General features: G+C 37.9%; 1 protein-coding gene across 1 annotated transcript in view; it reads right to left on the bottom strand.

Annotated features, from left to right (window-relative positions):
* ATP10B (ATPase phospholipid transporting 10B (putative)) overlaps positions 1-14,159 on the bottom strand; it is a 2,370,254-nt gene that overhangs the window by 1,863,915 nt on the left and 492,180 nt on the right. Inside the window, exon 2 of the mRNA XM_044069530.1 lies at positions 9,945-10,054. The gene's annotated coding sequence lies outside the window, so the exon portion shown is untranslated. The remainder of the gene's footprint in view (positions 1-9,944; positions 10,055-14,159) is intronic.

Genomic DNA, 14,159 nt, shown 5'->3' with positions numbered 1-14,159 from the left:
GTCAGAATCATGGCCTTAAGCACAATGCCAAAAAATGTGTCGTCATCCCCTTTGGGAAAAACCCAGTTCCCATGAATTACCACATTGATGGTAGTCCACTGAACACAGAAGGCGTTATAAGAGATCTGGGAACACAGGTTGACAGCAACCTCCCTTTTGATCAACACACTGCCACTGTGGTCAGAAAGTCCTTCTGTGTGGCACATCTCATTACTAAGGGTTTTGCATCCAGGAAGAAATAGGTAATTTTCTCCGTCTACTCTTGCCTCATTAGGCCAATCTTCGAGTACAATGCCCCATTTGGCATGTACCTCACTAGACACCTGCATCAACTGGAGAGGCCACAGAAGTATCTCACAAAGAGGATCCTAGGCCTTAAACACTTTTCCTATATGGAAAGACTTAAAAAACTCCAACTATTCTCTGTCTCATATCGCCTTCTTATAGGTGACCTCTGCTTGACTTACAAAGCCATGTTTGACCCAGCTCTGTTAGAAATGCCACATCTAAAGAAATCCCAGTTCCTCCACACCACATGCTCCAATGACCTCAACCTCATTACCACAATCAGTAGAACATGCTGGAGGGATAGGTTCATAACCCAGAGACTGCCTATTCTATGGAATAGACTTCCCATAGATGTCAACCAGAGCACCTTGCTGACCCTTTTCAAGAGAAATCTTGATGAGTGGTTGGGAAACAGAAAATTCACCCTGGGGATAACTCCAGTGGCTCTACTCAACAGACGCACTGCGAACTAAGGTCTGGTGGCACTATGCCGGGGTAATCCTATGGCTAGGCTTGTAAAGACCCCAGGGTCATTAGCCCAGTACACACCTGTGAATCTATGAACCTATGAAATTGTCATTAACCCAATCTAAGAACGCTTGTGCATAACCAAGATTAGAAGTGCAATTACTCCAGTCTATAGATGGGTTTATAGGTTCACAGGTAAAGACTAGGCTATCAGAATGTAGATTATTACAAGCGTAGCCAATATCCAGGGTCGGAATCAAAGCCTGCACCTTGCATTTGTGAGTTAAAAACTTTAACCATTATTCAATCCCTCTGCAAAGTTACAGAAGATTCAAGAACCATCTCTTGTATCAATATTTTTAAGGAATTCCAGAAAGTTTTCATGATCCTGTGGGGCCATACGGATTGGTAACAGACTGTGCTTTGAAATTCTGAGTTACCTAGTAAGAGCTGAATTTAAGTTAACACACTGTGGAGATCATGGGTATCGCTAAATGGAATAAAATCCCTGTTGAACACTAAGGCACCTCTACAATTACCAGTGAACTTGAAGGCATGATAAGCACAGAGCTCTGTCATGGATTGGATGCCCTAATTATACCTGGGCCATGTCTCCTTGACTGCACAAACACAGACATACTGTTAAGACTTTTGACATTGAGAAGGGCCTCATTGATGTTGTTGAATTTATTATTTAATCTGTTAATTAGGTCGGTATGTTCATTTGATGAACTCTGCCTAAAAAGGCGTGATTGGAACAGCAAAAGTCTTGGCCAATATGCAGGAACTCTTTACTGAGAGGTGCAAGTCATCCCTTGCAAATAAAATAGGATTATTAATCATCTTGTCCCAGGAGATACCTACTGTACACCCACTGAAATGATACTAACTGCTTAACCAATTGTTTAAAGCAATTGTCTTTTCTTTGAAACTAGGCATCATTCTAGGTAAGGAGAGGTGATCTCTCAAATAGTGAGTCTTACCCTTGAGTAAAACATGTGCAGCAAGTTTCAGCAAGTCCCTCTGCACGTATTTCATGGGTTTTTGTAACAGACTGTTCACTCCAATATGCATTACAATCATGTTGTAGACATACTGGAGGAAGAGACCCAGAGAGCCTGTGATATAATGGCAATCTTGGCTGCCCAGACAAAACTAACTCTAGCCCTGTCCTGGAGTCAAGTGTGTCTAACAATGGAATTATCAATTACTAGGATGTTTCCAGAAGATGATACATTCTTATTAGACACTGGGGTGTTATGCTGTTGGCGGCAGGTTAGTGACAGGGTGCATGTAGATGGATTAGGGGGATTTTGGTCCTGCCTACTCTTAAGAATCCTAGAAGGTTTTGTGGTAATTTTTTGCTGCATCAGCTTATGAAAGTTTAGTGCTGTCAGTAGGAGGATGTTGTGTTTCTCCTGGTCTGGGTAAAACAGTGTGATGATCATTGTATAAATGAAATGTTGAGAGGGCTGACTCTAAGTTATGTAAGTGTTTCACAGACAGAATCTGCTTGGTTAGTAAGAGTTCATTTTAAGTGATAACGAGGCAGTTCCTTGTCTTAGGATACCAAACTATGTTAGAAGGCCTGCAAAACAAGTGGAGGTAGTCTGCTGTCTCTCCATGTTCTCCAGTGCTATATTATTTTATAGAAATCTGGAGGGAAATGAAGTTAGGAAAATGCAAAGCCACAAAGAATATATAGGGAAAGTCTACATGCAAAGTTGTAGACCTACAAAACCCCACCAGGAACCAAATGCTCACCAAACAAATTACCAGAGGAGAAGAAAGCACAGATCAAAGTAGAGGTGCTGTGTCCAAAGGATAATCAAACTACAAACCACAAATTGTAAGTGTGGTACTGCAAGGCCAATAAACGCTCCAAGGTGCAACTAGTATGTTTATTAACACAGAATACAGTGCGTCGACCTAGGTTTCGTCCGACTCCTCGGACTTCTTCAGAACACTGTAGCACCCAAAACAGAGTGCTTATATAATCACATTAATCACATTAATCAACCAGTCAACCATGCAAAGTTGCACAACTAGTAACACTAACATACGGATCCCTGCAGATGTTTACTGCCAGAACTCAGTGCAGCTGATTTCAGTATAAATCAAATGTGAAAAAAGGAAAAAATCAGTGGTCATTTGGCAAGACATCATCTGGACTATAAGGTGTAATTCTGAGACCCTAACTCTGTAATGATACAAACAGGACAGTTGAGAGAAGTATAACTGTACAATCATACGTAGTCTGGAAATAGGAGCTACATGAAGACCGATTGGAAAAGCTTTATGTTACTACTGTTTTCAAAATAAATAAGAAGACAACAGTTCACGCTATAATCACCTAAAAAGTATTTTTCAAGTTTAGAATTTAAATATATATTTATGACCTGCTTCTGTACACTTTTCCAATAACTTTGCAAAGATTATTTCACCATAACTCCATCCAAAACACACACACACACACACTCACACACACACACACACACACACACACACACACACACACACACACACACACACACACACACACACACGTACACATATACCTACAGGATTAGATGAGGCACAGATATAAGGAAGTTAAGAAAGGGTGGTATTAAACTCTTTCCATAAGTGGTAGAAGGGTCAAAGGGCAGTCGCAGAATGCAAAATATATGATAAAAGCATAGGAGATTTCATATGAGAAAAAAATGTAACCTGCTGATAGTGAAGCAAATAGGTAGGCTGAAAATGAACAAAGTGGGGTCAGTGGTTCTCACTTGAAGAAAACATTGTGTTTCCCCTGATATACTGCTGACAGACCTTTAAGATTCATTTGATTTCCAGGTACCAGGGGTAGTCAGAATGTGTTTGAGGTCTGCAGTCATGTTAGTCCAAATTGGAATCTGAAGATGCAGAATAAAGAAGGCATAGAGCTTGTAGGGCTTCCCATGAGAGAAAGACATAGTAAAGTGACTTATTTTACTGTCTGCACATGCTGAACTTGGTTGTGTGGTATAGGAGGGGAAATTAATTGCCTTCTTCAAACTGCATTACAAGGCCTAAGGGAATTTCAGTGGAATTCACAAACCAATGAATTTTTCGACTAAGGAGGTAAGCAGAACTCTCATTATGCATACAGTCACTGTTGCCTTTTTGTTTTTATTTAATTTAGTAGATAATATAAACTGCACACATCACTTAGCAGCAGTTTGTCATCTGCAGTTCCCAAATCATGCACAGGCTTCCAGTCAAATAAACTGATTATGTAAAGCATGCCCACAGATCAAATTCTGCACTGCAAAATGCAAATGTATAACTTTTTAACAAGACTTATCATCATTCTGGCTTTAAATGTAAACAGCAAGTGGTCCATAACTTTAATTTCCATGAAGTCAGCAGTTGCTAGTAATACATAGCGTATAGCTATACACATAAAGGGAATTGTAATAAGAAAATGCACAGAAATAGTAACAGCTCTAGAGAGACTGTCAGTATTCACAGCACATTTTGCAATTAATTTTTTTTGATGAAGCACCCAAAAAGGCATGTATATGGAGTATGTTTAAATATGCCTTCTTGTCCTGTTTGGCAAAACCTGTCCAATAAATTTGAAAAATTATTTTAACATAATTCCCAAGCCCAAACATACATGCATATACAGATACCCATGGATGCACACAGCATAGAAAAATGCATTTTAATGTCATTCATCCAATGCAGAATTTCTTTGAGTAAGTACTTAATTTCTCACCACTTTTAAACAGTAGTCAACCTACTGCATTTGACTGTGATACGTTTACTTGCATTTGCACAATAAAAGCAATATTTTATCAAAATGTTTGCAAATGAGCAAGTACAGAATGAAGACAGTCTAAACAAACAACATTAAAGATAGTGGCTGCACATCAATAGAGAAGCTAAAGAAATGTTAAATGTTTGTCTTTCTTGTACGAAGCTCCTGTTCTAACTGTCTTTCATTATTTCCAGTGAGTGATGTCCAAAAAATGCAGTTCTTCTAAAGGATATTAGGAGGATGCAAGCTGTTGGATCTCTGGTTGACAGCTTAGCAACTCCAAGAAAAACAAGCAGACTAGATGGGCTATTGTATTTTGTACGTCATCAAAATTTATATGTCCATATTCCAGGTCACCATTGACATGTAAATGTGTTTATTTAGTATCCAGAAATATCTCAGGAAGTCAGCCTTTTACATTCTCTATTCATGTTTTTACCATGAAGTACTATCTTTCCAGTAAACAAACAAATTCATAAAATAATGAACACAGTGGCAACTATATGAAATGTCAGTTCACACTAGAGCAAAATTATTGGCCAAAATAACAGACTTAATATGCTTAGTCTGAGATGGCCATTTCCCAGGATATTCCCTTTTCTCCAAGGTGTGTTGCTCTTGGAGTTAGTATATATGAGTTTGAGGGGTGTGGGGACTTGATCCCCTGCAAAAGAAGAAGGTTATAACAGAAGAGTGATATTCAAGATTTATTCTTTCCCTGTATTTTTTTTCCAGTCTCCCAGAACTTGCCATTTTGAGTCCTGACATTTTGATAGGGAGCCAAGCACAATGCATATCACTCATAAATTAGATGTTGATGCATTCTTGATATTTAATCATTAACATACATCTCCAATTAAAACCTCAAAAGAAATAAATATATTTCATCAAAGTAATATATAATGGGTGAAAGTAACAAGGAGATGTGTTTTGCTTGACTGGAATTTTAACCATTTGATCAACCAGTGATGTAGATTTCTTACAACTTGGTGAAATAACCTTTTTCAGGAAGACAGACTAATTCCATATCCTTTCAAAACAAGTTTATCACCAGAACCCACACAAGGTCATAACTGAATTGCATTTCTCCTCTACCCATATTGGTTTAAATTAAAATCCTTGTAGAATAATCGTTGTACCACTTCAAACAGATGAAAATGCCACTTACTTTTCAAGCAGGTTATTTATTGATTATACTTTAATTTGTGTAATCATATTCAAGAACATGGTGTTACAGAGCAAGGGACCCTGGCAAAAATGTAAAAAAACACAGTATGTGGCAGACAGGCATTAAGATGTTAAAAACCGTGCATGCTAATATAACAAGCGTAAATGCCTTAGATGTTTTTGCAACCAAACTCAGTTTGCATTGAAATCAAAACAGTTAGCAAGTAAGCATTTCAAGTGATAGACACAAATACACACACACACACACACACACACACACACACACACACACACACACACACACACACACACACACACACAAATACACACACACACACACACACACACACACAAATGCACACACACACAGAATGGAGGTAGACATTTTACCTTTCTACAAAGGAAAATAGTTATAAAAGTTGTAAAGGTATGCCAAAGTGAAGAGTGACTGGCATATCAGAGGCAATTTTGGAAATATGGCAGCACAGCGGATTATAGCTAAGATTCGTTAATTGTTTTCTGTAGTCAGGGGTTTAACTGCTTCAGCCCTTATTTGCCTACTGTATGAATCTTAGCGTGGAGATATGCTTTAGAGAGGAGAGGAATGAAGGTCAGCAGGGCTAAAATAGAATATATGTGTGTAAATGAGAGGGAGGGTAGAGGAATGGTGAGGATGCAGGGAGTAGAGTTGGTAAAGGTGGATGAGTTTAAGTACTTGGGATCAACAGTTCAGAGTAATGGTGAGTGTGGAAGAGAGGTGAAGAAGAGAGTACAGGCAGGGTGGAGAAGAGTGTCAGGAGTGATTTGTGAGAGATGGGTACCAGTAAGAGTGGAAGGGAAGGACTACAAGAGGGTAGTGAGACCAGCTATGTTATATGGGTTGGAGACGTTATCATTGACGAAAAGGCAGGAGTCAGAGCTGGATGTGGCAGAGTTAAAGATGTTAAGATTTGCACTGGGTGTGACTAGGATGGACAGGATTAGGAATCAGTATATTAGAGGGTCAGCTCAGGTTGGACAGTTTGGAGACAAAGCAAGAGAGGCGAGATTGCGTTGGTTTGGACATGTGCTGAGGAGGGATGCTGGGTATATTGGGAAAAGGATGCTAAGGATGGAGCTGCCAGGTAAGAGGAAAAGAGGAAGGCCTAAGATAAGGTTTATGGATGTGGTGAGAGAGGACATGCAGGCGGTTGGTGTGAAAGAGCATGATGCAGAGGACAGGAAGAAATGAAATCAGATGATCCGCTGTGGTGACCCCTAATGGGAACAGCCGAAAGAAGATGATGATGATGAATCTTAGCGAGTCACTTAACCAGATTGTGCTCAGGTGAGACTGGGAAACTTGGCTTGACTCCTCATTGGTCTTCTGGAGCATATGCCTAGTAACTAACTAGAATCTAAAACAGCTGTACACTAGTTTCACTGTACACGTACTGTGTATGTAGAAGGACAAACAGAGGCAAGGAGAGCAGAACTGTCCACTAAGGAATGATCTGAGATGCCAGTCAGTCTAAGAAGCAGTGCATGTATATACTGTTGGAAGAGTTAGCATTATTAAGGGGTGATGTTAAGAACCGAAAGAAAGCACGTTTAGATTTATGTAGATAAGTTCATCAGATGTAAAGTCAGCTAATGATTGTGGCTTAGAAGCACAACAGCCCTGGACCTTTTGGGGTGCTTTATTCATTCATACCTCCTAACTTAAATAGACTATTTCTGAGGTCACAAAGCACAACAGAGATTTGAAATACAATCCTTGGATCATAAACTGAGCATCAACATTTTTGCAGTGATGTGCTCCATTTTTGATGGCTGCCCATTCATAGAACTCCTGGCTAAAATATTTATTTTTACAGTTTAACAGTACAAAGAAGACTGTGTGCCAAACATAACTGAATGCATTCCATTTTGTATTGTACTTCAAAAGCTTCCAGTTGAGGCCAATAACATCCAGACTGATAGATTATGTTCTGTTGTGTATCTTCAAAGCAACCTTCTTGTATGAATTGATTTATTCCTGCCTCCAAGTAAGCTGATCTCTCTGCCCTTGCATGATGCTGGGGACAACTAGAATTAACTAACATTATGACAGAAAGAGCAGGACATCTGGACAAGGCTTCTGTGAACACATACCTCTTCATAGCAGAAAAAAATAATAGACACGCACATAATTTCAGTAATGTTTGGAGCAATTAGGGTAATAAAAATAACACAATCATATCCAAGGTTTGTTCACATGATATCTAAGATACTTCAGTCTCTAAGCCAGAGTTTCTACTACTTATCCCATATTAAGTTTGGGTATAATAACAAGCATTTTATCACCCCCCCCTATATTACATACATGCATATACTAACTTACATTCATACCTATGTATATACATACATACATACATACACTAATACCAACAACCATCCATACATATTTACTTATTTATTTAACATTTGTTTACCAGGAAAGTCTGACTTGGAATGAGTCAATTTTCACTGGAGGCCTGGGGAGAAAGGTTCCAGATGCATGTCCTTGTAATGTGGGAAGTAAACGAAGCACCCAGTGGAAACCTACACAAATGCAGGGAGGACATGCAGACTCAGCACAGAAGGCACACCAGCTGAGAATCAAACCAGAGAGATGACAATGCAAACACCTGCACCACTACACCATCATATATATATATATATATATATATATATATATATATATATATATATATTCATACATACAGTAATACATACAGCCATCCATACACATGTACATCCATACCTATATACACTAATACCTACATCCATTCATACATATACTAAGTACATCCATATATATATATATATATATATATGTATATATATATATATATATATATATATATAAAATATATGCATTCATACATAGGTTCATAGGTTCATAGGCTCATAATAACAAGCATTTTATCACCCCCCCATATTACATACATGCATATACTAACCTACATTCATACCTATGTATATACATACATACATACATACATACACTAATGCCAACAACCATCCATACATATTTACTTATTTATTTAACATTTGTTTACCAGGAAAGTCTGACATGGAATGAGTCAATTTTCACTGGAGGCCTGGGGAGAAATGGTCCAGACGCATGTCCTTGTAATGTGGGAAGTAAACGAAGCACCCAGTGGAAACCTACACAAATGCATTCATACATACACTAAGTATATCCATCTATAGATATATATATGTATTTATTTTATTTATTTATCTTAGTAACATTACTTTGTACTTCCATAGCATTGTGTTTACTTACCCTTATATACACTTTAGAAGTTGATTTCATTTTCAAACTGAAGCTTCACCAATGATATGCGAGATGGAAGAATTAATGCATAGGTGTTTATATATATATATATATGTATATATATATATATATATATATATATATATATATATATATATATATATATATATATATATATATATATATATATATATATATGTATATACATATATATGTTCATACATACACTAACACCTACATCCATCCATCCATAGATACGTGCATACATACATGAAAACATATTTTTACAGGCAGAAAAAGACTGCTGGCCCATTAGACTGTCTGAGTGTTGCACCCACCACCCAGCAGTTACTTCTCTACTTCTCTTTCCCATTACTTCCAGCCAGTTTATCTTAATTTAAATGATCCTGTTTTGCTCAGTATTATTCAGGCTGAAGCCCATTAAAATTGCACATTGTCCTTTCAGTGAAACAATGCTTTCTGATGGTTATGCTAAAGCCTGCCTCTTTAATTTGAAACTCATGACCTCTCCTAATACCCTCTCTGCCCTTCTTCTGCTTTAATTCCACTTCTTTGATAATACCTCTGTGGTTTGGTGAATCCATAGCATGCCCCATTTTCCATTCAATTCTCTGTGAAGAACAGCCATGGCCTCACCATCATGTTCTCAAACAACCAGTCTTCTCTCCCTTTTTACATCTTAGCAACATTACTTTGTACTTCCTTAGCATTGTATTTACTTACCCTTATATACACTTTAGAAGTTGATTTCATTTTCGAACTGAAGCTTCACCAATGACATGCAAGATGGAAGAATTAATACTTAGGTGTTGCAGCCCAAAATCCACATGGCAATCCATACAGACCTCTCACAATGATTTTTAACACCATCTTAAATGCATATTAATTTACTTTACAGTCTTCTAACCAAAGAAAATGTTTATTACTTACCCAGAGAGAGTAGATCTGCTGCAAATTATTTTGTCAACTCCACTGGTCTCACTAGATATATTCTAAAACTTCTGTCCCATCTTCCAAAATTGTCTCAGTTGTGGTGTCATCTGTGAGTAAATAAGTCATATTCTCATTTCTACTGGTAATTTCTACAACAAATATATTGAGCAGTAATAAATACCAGAGCTATACCATCTACAGTGTAACCCACTGGTATCCTCAAAATTCTCAGGCTCCCTTCCCTCAACTAACACCTTTTATTTCCTCCATGAGAACCACTTTTTGACTTCCTAATCATACTCTTTCTTTTAATGCACCAGGTTTTCCCTAACAGCTGCATGCCAGATAATAACAGCATTTATTTAAAACCACTGCAGCAGTCATACAAAAAAAACGTTGATCCTGTACAATTGCTTTGCTTTGAAAAAACACATACATAGTGATACCAAAGTATTTTTCTACCTAACTGGTGCTACAAAGTGATGAAAAGAAAGACAAATCATAATAATTATATTCTGTTATTGCAAAAACAGTACTGGAAGAAGAAATACATTATAATCTGAGCACAAAGATGACACAGAAATAGTCAGCAAATGATGTTAACATACTGAAGCAGGTCTCAAAGCTACAAATAACTGGTGTCAAAGTCATGGCCTTAAGTTAAATGCAAAAAACAATGTGCTATTGTACCATTCGGCAGAAATATGGCCCCTACTGATTATCACATCAACAGCAACCCCCTAAGCACACAACCTGTGGTGAGAGACATGGGTACTCAGGTTGACAACAATCTTACATTCGACCATCATGTAGCAGCAGTGGTCAAAAAAGCATTTTACTTGGTTCATCTCTTAAGTAAAGGGATTGCAGCCAAAAAAAGAAGGTTATTACCTCTCTGTACTCCTCCCTCATTAGACCTATAGTTGAGTATAACACCCCATTTGGTATGTACCTCTTCAAACACCTGCACCAACTGGAAAGGCTACAAAAATATCTTACAAAGAGAATCCATGGCCTCCAACACCTGTCCTATGAGGACAGGCTGAAATCACTATCACTCTACTTGGTATCATACAGATTGCTCAGCGGTGATCTGTGTCTCACCTACAAGGCAATATCGGACACTGCCCTACGAGAGATGCTCCTTATCCTTCTCGATAGATCTAACTCTAATATGCAACATCAACAAAACCTGCTGGAGAGACAGGTTTGTTTCACAGTGACTGCTTTGTCTCTGGAATAGACTTCCCATACATGTCAAACAGAATACCTCGCTGACCCTCTTCAAGCGCAACCTTGATGAAGTGGATGGGAAACCACAAACTTGTGCCAGGGGTTCCACCTTTGTTCCTCACTGGCAGGGGTGACAGATGGCAACTGAGGTTTCTTTTTTGGGGATAAACTCTTGGATAGGCTTGTAAGGGCCCCAGGGCCATTAGCTTATTAATCTCCTACGATCCTATGAACTGTAAGTTATGTTCTGGTATAATACAAAGTAAGCCCATGACTATATATATATATATATATATATATATATATATATCTGTGTTTGTGTGTGTGTCTATACACACACATATATATATATATATATATACATATATATATATATATATATATATATATATATATATATATATATATATATATATATATATATATATATATATCTGTGTTTGTGTGTGTGTCTATACACATACATATATATATATATATATATGTGTGTGTCTGTGTGTGTGTGTGTGTGTGTGTGTCAGAAAAATATGTATTAATGTGTGTGCTTAATGCTAATTAGAAACTAAATGAGTCAACACATTTTTCATTCTATTTTATATGCACTATTTTATATACAGCTTAGTTTTATATGAGACTAAAAGATGCTTTTGAAACTGCAGTGTGCTTTCTGAAACTTGCAAGATGCCCTCTGACCTAGTAACTGCTAGCACAGCAGAATTCATGTTTATGCCTTTTGGAAATGTACTTGAGAAGCAGGTGATTATCTGCTAGGTCAGGAAGCAATGAATGAACAATGCCATATTCTATAATGTAATGATTTTGAACAATTAGCTCTGTTCGAAGTATGAGAACACGCACAGCTGCAGAAGGAAGAGATAAAACAGACAAAGGACTGTTGGAGAAATGAACTGCAATCTATACTTGCTTTGTGCTCAAATTAGCCATAGTACCTTGAATGGTAACATTGCATATATCTAACTGGTGGTAGCCAAGGCCACGTTGTTTTTCTTAGGAAGTTTCTCACAAAAATTGATAGTACAAACAGCAATTTACAAAAACAATCCCTACGAAATGATGATGTTAAAACTTGTGATTTACTACGTCAGCTTGGTAGGCAATGTCTTATTAGAAAATGTATAAAAATGCTTGCATTTCCTGATTCTAGTCAGACAAACTCTGTATTAGCAAGTTTTTGTCTCCTTGCTGCAAGATTAAAGTGCCTTAACCCGAACCTACCGTGTATTGATCATTTTTAAAGTATATTTTTCTTTTGACAGATTGGTCCTTCGAGCTGGAAATTATATCTCTCACTCTAGCTCAGGTCAGATGGGCCCGGTGGCATGAAGCTGTACAGGGAAGAAGCCACATTGGTTCTTCTGTTTTGAAAGACCTCCCACTGAATTGTCGTTCAAAAGAGGCCAGCCACTGTTTCTGAGCTGTGATTGGAGGACGAGTCAATGTTCCGGTACGATCAAAACACGGAGGCTCAGTTAAGGAGGAATTTACCTTTTTCTGTTTTAGATCAGGGACTTGTTACAGTATTTTTGTTTTTGTCAGGGAGATTTGCAAGTGCAGATCAGGGGCAAAAAAATGATTGCTGTCTTGTCATAGATCAGGGAAATAGAATAGGTAGGCAGTTATTCTAGATAAACTGTGAAAAAGTGTAAGTCGTGGTACCATGTGATAAAAAGGGTTACGTAACAATTTCTAACTTAGCTAAGGTAATATGGGAAATCAGTGCACAAAAGGTTCCCAAGACCCACCCTTAACTGAAGACGCAAAATATATGCAATTACAGCGTGCCGATAATGTTAGGTATTATACAAAATGGATTAACAAATACAAATTTGATGGTAATTTAGATAACCCTTCACTTATTAAACTTGTTAGACAACTTAAAACAGACGCGAAAGGTCAGCTAAAAAAGCAACGACAATTAGGAGCCCCTCAGGCACACAGGTGGCTGGAGGAAGCAAACCGCAGGGAACAAAAGATTAAAAATTCAAAAGCAATGTTTTTAGATAAAGAAGACAATAACTTGGTAATAGCAACAGCCCCTCCGCCCCCTCCACTTCCCTTACCAGAATATGAAGCGAGTGGACAAGCTGATCCACCTATGCTATACCCAGCTGTTTCTGCAAAACCAAAGCCATTTGTCAGAGATCCTATCGAGACCAGGTCTCGAACATGCAACTTAAGAGGGGATATTGAATTGTATGAAATAAATAAAAATTCACAAGCTATGAGTGAAGAAGAGATATGTCCACTCATAGAAGTACCAAATCCACAGGCAGGACAGGACCCAACTCTTCTAGTATATAGACCGTGGACACCGGAAGACATCCGGAAAGCCACAGAGGGAATTCACCATCCAAAAGTTAATTTTAGAAAATTCTTAGAAGACTTACATGGCATGAGGTTAAGTTACCATTTGAATGGAGAGGAAGTAGAGAAAGTAGTCAGACAAATCGTAGGTCCAGATTGGTACATGATCAGTGGCAATTTGAATCCCCGTGACGCAGAGCTTAGACCACTCCCACATAGTAACGCGGAACTGGATAACAGAGTGAAAGGTCTGACAGACCAAATCTCTGAGAAATGGAAGCCTAGGGCTGATTGGACTTGCATTAATCAATGGATACAACAAGAAGGTGAAACTGTTGTTAGATATTATGCCAGATTATTAGAATGTTTTAATAACCATTGTGGGATGCAGGTACCTGAAGACCAAACACATGATTCCCCATATGAACAGCAGCTAAAGAATGCATTTTTGAAAGGCAGTATTGCCCCCATTAGCAGCTTTATTACAAAGCACATGGTAGATCATCGTACAAGTAGATTACAGTCATTACTTGAGTATGCAAGACATGCCGAAAGGCATTTTAATAGCAAAAAGAAAAAGAAAACTCAAGTATTTGCAGTAGAAGATGGATCAGAAGTCTTTGTAGTACAAACTGGGAAGAAGGGTAAGAAAAA

This window comes from Protopterus annectens, chromosome 4.part0 (assembly GCF_019279795.1).
Source record: "Protopterus annectens isolate FY-2018-M chromosome 4.part0, PAN1.0, whole genome shotgun sequence".
Taxonomy (NCBI): domain Eukaryota; kingdom Metazoa; phylum Chordata; order Ceratodontiformes; family Protopteridae; genus Protopterus; species Protopterus annectens.
The sequence above is the reverse complement of the archived record's forward strand: the minus strand, read 5'-3'. Positions and strand labels throughout refer to the sequence as shown.